Here is a 7,842-nt window from a genome sequence, read left to right on the forward strand (position 1 = left end):
TCTGCAGGGGTTCTACAGGATGTTCTACAGGAAGTTCTACAGGAACAACCGAAAGAGGATTTTAGAGGATTGATGGAGAAAAGATGGTAGGGAAGTGGGAATGAAGGGTGGATAAGGCTATTAAAAGGTATGGGACTTGGTAAATGAAGCTTATAAGTGATGAAGATAGTTGGGTTTGCTCAAGGATGGAGGAAGCAATGTTGCACAAAAATATAGAAATTAGGGAAAATAGGGAAAGTGTAGCGAATGGAGGGTAGGAATCTTGGATTAGAGGCTAGAACAGGTTGGATGATGGAGGAAGTGTAGGTAGGAATGTATTACAGGTGCTCTGCACACTATTTTCCAAAACTGATCGAACAAAGACTAGAAAAACCAAAGATCTATCTATTTTGACCTAATCTGACCTAAAAACGAGAAACATGATGAACATAAGTTTATAGACAGGAAATCATGCAAGATAACTATGGAAACTAAGTAATAACAGATCTAAACATGCAAGTACAACTGGTATCAACTTTTCCACCTTAAAACCTAACAATAGCAATTGCATAGGAAGGCAAAAACAATGTTTTTGTGGCAGCAAGTATGCCTTGGTCTCAGCTCATGGTCCCAAGGAGGGAGAGATGAGATCAAGGATTGCTTGATGGACTTTTTGCAAATCTTTTCTGTTACCAAACTGTCAAATCAACCTGAAGCATGAAAATCTATTTTAATCATCAAAAACAACCTAAGTAACAAAGCAAGATTTTAACCTAAATAACATAAATCATTCTTTGAATGCAACAAAGACACATCAAAGTACACAAAGGGGGTACTGGCACTTGGATTGGGCCCAGCCCCAAGAGCTACAACCTCCTAAGAAAGATCAGAGCTGGTGCAAAGCTGGATTCATCTTTATTGATAAAAAAATAATAGTTACATCCCAAAAACTGTCTACAAGAAAAAAAAAACTTGAAAATGTGCTGATACAAAGCTGCACTCAAGTGCGAAAATAGACTAATAAAATGACTAACCTACTGACTAAAATATAACTAACATCTAACTAACCCAACTTAGGCCCTAAGCCTTCTTATTTATACAAATTGGGGACCCCAACAGTCCTCCTAAACTTTAGGAACTTGACTGCCAAAACTTGCAGTTAACAACGACTTTACTAGCCCTGCTCGGCTGCCCTTGTGATCATCGATGTGGTGGCCTTTGAACTCCAAGTTTCTGGTGGAGAATTCGAGGTAAGGGCTCATAAATGAAGGGAATGCCCTCCTACAAATCCTCTCCCTTGTTCTTCCACGAATTTGGCTGCCAAGTGCTCATTAAACCTTTGATTTTGTCTCAAAATTGACCAAAAATCTGCATAAAGCACACGTTAGACTTTTTAGGCATAATGACTAACCCAATTCACTCTATTAGCATAAATATAATAAAAAAAATGCAATAAACTAATGAGAATGGTGGATTAAGTCGAATTAGGAGGCTAAATGAGCCCATATAATTACCCATTTCTGGGGCTCATCACTAATCATAGGGATTGGGTGAACAACTATAATTAATGTAAATAAATAATAGAGAAGATAGAGAGTCATTGGGAGATGAACCGAACAGTCACTCCCTCTTGTATATAATAATGAACAACATGAATGAATAATATAGAGTTCTGATTTGAGGAGTTACCTCCTGGTCTGACATGGTATCAGAGCAGGCACCATTTTTTGGCTTCCCTTCTAATTTGTAACTCCTATTCTGTTTTGCCTTTGTTTTGCATCTTTTGAAAGCTGGAATCTCTGTTAAAACCCTGTGAAATTTCATTCATTGTTGTTGCATCGAATGGTGCATTGAAGCCAAAGGTGTTGTAGTGACTTGGATTTCCTCCCTTGGGCCGGATCCCAAATGCTATAAACCCGCATATATAAATATCGTCGGATCTGCCTTTAATCACATATCGCAAGTCTCCTTGCCCCGATCAATACCGCTACATGTTTGCAATGTGATCATACCCTTCATTAAACTTTTCACATCAGGACTTTTTCACTGTATATCTTTTTCATATTCACATGGGTCATAACCCGCTTGGATACAGTTCCCGAGGTTTAACTTTATCGGGTTCGCTCTCTATCGTTGATTTCCATCCCAGGATCTGATGGCTGACATTGATTTTGGGTGCCCTACATGCACGGGGGTTACCCACCCAAAAAAGTGTTTTCTTTTTGCACCGTTGATCAACACTCCCACAATTTGACGGTCTACAGCGATTTCGGGTGGCCTACATGCACGAGAGTTACCCGCCCAAAATGAGCAGTTTTTCTCTCTCCCATAGTTGCTACGAGTCATCCATTCAGTGGAATCAGGTGCTCTCCTCTAAATATCACTTACCATTTTTCATTCTCCCAGAATCCCACTTATCACTTTAAAACCACCCTTAGTCTTGGTTAACGCCCCGACTTGATTCGCTTCCAATGACCGTTGATCTTCTACCATCAATGGCTCCATGACTTTCCTCTTGATTTCTTTTCACTTGAATGAAAGCTCATCTCCGCCATTCATCTATTAACACCATTCATCTCTCCACCGTTCATCTCTTAAATGTCAAAGTATAGTATATGGGTGAAAGAAGGGATACTAGGTTGAACGCTGTTGGTATAATGCTGTTGGTATAACAATATGCATTCAATCATATCTGTTGTGGGAATAGTTCTCACTGGCAAGGAGAACTATCCTGAGTGGTCCCAGAAGATAAAACACACTCTCATTTTTAATGAGCTATGGAAAGGAGTGTGTGTTGGAGAAGGAGACGATGTGCCAGAAAAACCTAGCTCAGACAAGGAGCTCACAATTTGGGAAAATAAGAACAACAAGGCCTATGCATTGATTGTAGCATCCATAAGCGAAGAGGTGAGTCGACATTTTTCTCCATTTTCAAATGCTTTCGAAGCCTTTCAAAAGCTGAAGGAACTCTATGACTCACACTCAGCACTTGAAGTTGCTCAACTCATGATTAAACTATTCACCCTTGAATTACAAAATAATGATCCTCTTGCTCTTGCATCCAAAGTAAAATCTATAATGCATGATATCAAAGTCACTAAGGTTGAATTGGATATTCCTCTGATCGCTTTTCTTAAGGAACTTTATCCTACTTACTCCAATTATCTTGAATCATTGTAAGCAAATGGAAATCTCAAAGATATTACCTTTGACTCCCTTGTGAAAAAATTTGTTGAAAGAGAGAAAGCTTTTGGGAAGAAGACAACCCCTGCATCTTTTGAAGAGGTTGTGTGCCTTGCTCATAAAGAAAGGAATCTTGCCCAAGATTCTTCTAGAGGAAGAGGTGGTTGAAGAGGAAGAGGAAGATATTTCAGAGGTGGGGGGGCAGACACTCTCAAGGAGAAAAGTCAGATTTGCACTAAATACGTTGCAAAAGAGATGGATCACATGATGCCTCCACATGCAAGTTACCTTGGGAAAAAATTGAGCAGCAAAGAAACCAACCCAAAGGTAAAACTAATGACAAAGACAAAGGTAAAACACCTGAATCCGCTCACTATGTTGTGGCACAATGTAATATTGGAGTAAATGAAGACTTATTTAATGCTTCACTTACTTCTTCGAAAAATTATTGGTTGCTTGATTCAGGAGCAACTTGCCACATGACATTTAGAAGAGATTTTTTTGAATAATTTACTGACAATGTTGATGGAGGAGTATACTTTGCAGACCAATAAAAACTCATGCCATCAAGGCTTGGCACAATCAGGCTTAAATTGCCTGGTCTTCCAGATTTTCTTTTGCATCATGTTCTATATCTACCACAACTGAGGAGAAACTTGTTGTCCTTGGTACACATTCGCTAGCAAGGTCACTCCATTCATATGTTTGATGGCAAGTTTGAGGTGAGAAAAGCATCTGACCACTCACTTGTCATGACGGGGATAGAAGAAGAAAGGCTTCTCAAGCTGCAGGGTACCTCTGCTCGTGCACAACATTTCTCTTACAATTCTCATGATGAAGAAGGTACATTTCCATCAAGTTTATTATGGCATGCTAGAATTGGACACTTGAACTATGACAATCACTTCTTTTTGAAGAAAAATGGTGTTACTGGTTTGCCTATAATTCCTAGGAAACTTAAGCAATGTGATGCTTTCATTCTAGGAAAGCATAACAAACAGTCTTTTCATGATTCACATTCAAGAGCACATAGAAAACTTGAACTAATTCATTTAGATTTATGTGGTCCAATGCCTATTCCTTCTGCAAATGGAAATAAATATCTGATGACATTTATTGATGACTACACCAGAATGTGTTGGCTTTATTTATTGAAGAACAAATATGATGCTTTTCAAACATTCAAGAACTTTCACACATGGATTAAAAATGATGCACAATCTCATATTGGCTCTATTCACACTGATAATGGAAAAGAATACACTTCAAATGAATTTGAAAACTATCTTTGCCAACATGGGATCAAACATCAAACAACTATGCCTTATAATCCCCAACAGAACAGTGTAGCTAAAAGAATGAATAGGATAATCTTAAATATGGTACACTCCATGCTGTTCTTCAAAAATGTAAAAATGGTGTTTTGGGCTGATGCAGTTCTATGTGTTGTATATATAAAGAACAGATGTCCATCTAATGCTATTAGAAACAAGACTCCTTATGAAATGTAGTATGGGCACATTCCTGGTAAATCATCTCAGGGTCTTTGGTTCCACCTGTTATGCCTTGATACCAAAGGTACATAGAAACAAACTTGGTGCAAGAAGTCATAAGTGTATCTTCCTGGGGTATTCAAACACCTCCAAAGCATACTGTCTCTATGATGAAGTCAACAAAAAGTTTGTTGTATATAGAGATGTAATATTTCTTTAATCATCCAAAACTGACAATGTTGTTGAGCGCAACTTGATCGCTTGGATAGATTCACAAATGCAAAATCATTTCAAGAATTTGATAATCAGATTCCACATCTTGAAGGGGGGATTCCTATACTAGATCAACCTGTGGAATCTTCTTCTGAAGCACTCTCTCCCCCACATGAAACTCCAACAACGGATGATACTTTGAGTGATGTGATTGACAGAATTGGAAGACACAATATTGATTTAGTCCCAACTCAATCAACGGAGTAGCTTGGACCATTTGAGAAAGGTCCCCCAAAGTGGCTAACAAAGACACTTGAAAGTGTTCATCCTAATGAGGTTGGAAAGACAGGAACTAGAAATTCAAATTGGCAAAATGGAGGTGATGTAGATGACTCTGATTCACCTGTTGATATGGATGTTTCTTCTGATTGTGAATTGAATTTGTCTACAAATTTTGAACCAACTTCCTTCAAAGAAGCTGCTTCTCATGATGAATGGAAAGAAGTGATGCAAAAGGAGTATGATGCCCTGATAAAGAATGGCACTTGGAAGCTGGTTGATCCTCCATTGGGAACCAAACCAATTGGCTGCAAGTGGGTCTACAAGAACAAGTATAAAGCTGATGGCTCACTTGACAAGCACAAAGCTAGGCTTGTGGAAAAATGTTTTGCACAAAAGGAAGGGGTTGATTATGAGGAGACTTTTGTCTCCACAACAAAATGGGCTACCATTCAGACACTCTTTTCCCTAGCAGCTCAAAACAGTTGGAAAGTCCATAAAATGGATGTAAAAACTACTTTCTTGAATGGAGATCTAAAATAAAGTGTTTTTAGGTCCCAACCTGCAGGATTTTCTGTGAAAGGACATGAACATAAAGTATGCAAACTCGTGAAATCCTTGTATGGCCTCAAAAAAACACCGCGAGCCTGGTATGAAAAACTAACTGAGCATCTTCTGAAACTCAATTTCAAACATTATGATCTTGATGATGCAACTTTGTTTGTCAAGAAGGTTGGAAAAATAGTTGCATATCTTGTTGTATACGTAGATGATCTTTTGATAACAGGGAACAACGAAAACTACATTGCATCCATAAAGAAGGAATTGAAGAAAGGTTTTGAAATGACTGATTTGGGCTATGTTCATTACTATCTTGGTATTGAAGTAACTCAACATCTGAAGTCCATATTCCTTTCTCTAAAGAAGTACATTGGAGATCTGTTGAACAGGTTTGGCATGATGAATGAAATCCTATGACTACTCCAATGGAACAAAACTTAAAGCTCACATCTATTGAAGGAAAAGAATTTGAGGATGCAACAAAGTATAGATAGCTTGTAGGAAGTCTCAACTACCTAACTACTACCAGACCAGACATTTCGTTTGCTGTTGGAATCCTCTCCAGATTTATGCAAAAACCTTGTGAGGGACATTGGTTTGCTGCAAAAAGGGTTCTAAAGTACTTGAAGGGAACTCAAGACTTTGGAATCAAGTATACATAGGTGGGCGACTTCAGCTTGATTGGATACTTCGATTCAGACTTCGATGGAGACAAAGAAACTGGGGTATCTACTTCAGGTTATGCTATGAGTCTTGGATCAGGAGTTGTCTCCTGGAGATCACACAAACAATCAGTTCCAACAGATTCCACAACAGAGGCAGAATATGTGGCAGCAGTTGAGGCAATAAAAGAAATTGTGTGGCTCAGGAAAATGCTTGAAGATTTGCAAGTAAAACAAATGCAATCGACTCCACTCATGATTGATAATACCTCTACAATAAAGTTGGCCAAGAACCCAAAGTTCCATGATTGAACAAAACACATTAATACTAAATATCATGTGATTTGACATCATGTTGAGGCCAAAACAATCCATCTCCACCATTGTTCCACTAATGAGAAAATTACAGACATCTTCACCAAAGCACTTGGAAGAGAAAAGCTTGAAAGATTCAGAACGATGCTTGGACTCACCAACATTGAACTCTTTTGTTTGAGATTTATCAATTGGATAAAAAAGATGTTGCTTTTTGTATCCTCATATTGTGCTATCATTTCTTCTGTAAAAATTACCCAAGTGACAATTTGTTTACGAGAGAAAAGCCATCGATACCATACAAACTGATTTGGTTCCAAATATAAAGTTGCAATACGTACCTTTTGTGTGTTTTGCACATTATGGAGATCAAAAAATTGCTCCATCTATAGTATCCATGTTCCGGGATCCTTGCCATCAAACTTCCTCATATCGATTTTTGGAACATGGTGGGTCTTGAATCCGACATTAGAGTCTATGAAATCATGATTAACACTTCTTTTGTTCTCATCATGAGTTTCCTTTACTACCCTTTCACCATTAGTGACCATTTCTTGTAGCAACTTATTCAAATTTATCTTCAATTCTTCCATCTTATCGTCCATGCCATTCATCTTAGCATCCATGCCATTCATCTTAGCTTCCATCTTAGCATCCATGCCATTCATCTTAGCTTCCATCTTAGCGTCCATGCCATTCATCTTAGCTTCCATGCCATCCATCTTAGCTTCCACACCATTCATATTAACTTGCATGCCATGCATATTATCTTCCACGCCATTCATCTTGGCTTCATTTACCTTTAGTGAGAGTGAAATTTGTTGTACTTGGTCTTGTAATTTTGATATATCATGTTGCATTTCTTCCTCTTCTTCATGAGTCATGCTAGAGCTTTCAGGTTGCTTACTAGGTGTTCCCATTTTATTTCTTCGTGGCATTAATTAATGCTAATAATTCTTCACTATTCCTTTTGAATTCCTTCAAACTAATTTTTCAAACCAATCTTATGCAAAATTAAAAAAACTATACGCCTTTTTTCACTTTGTAAGAGCTCGATATTGAATCTGTTGTATCTCTGTAACTGCGGATCTCGAATATCTGAAATTTAGTCCTACGGTAGCCCTTTGAGTCCTCTTTCTAACCCTGCAAGTCTGATC

The sequence above is a fragment of the Pinus tabuliformis genome, chromosome 7 (genome assembly GCF_031772625.1).
Source record: "Pinus tabuliformis cultivar Carrire ecotype Pingquan chromosome 7, CPIR1, whole genome shotgun sequence".
Classification (NCBI taxonomy): domain Eukaryota; kingdom Viridiplantae; phylum Streptophyta; class Pinopsida; order Pinales; family Pinaceae; genus Pinus; species Pinus tabuliformis.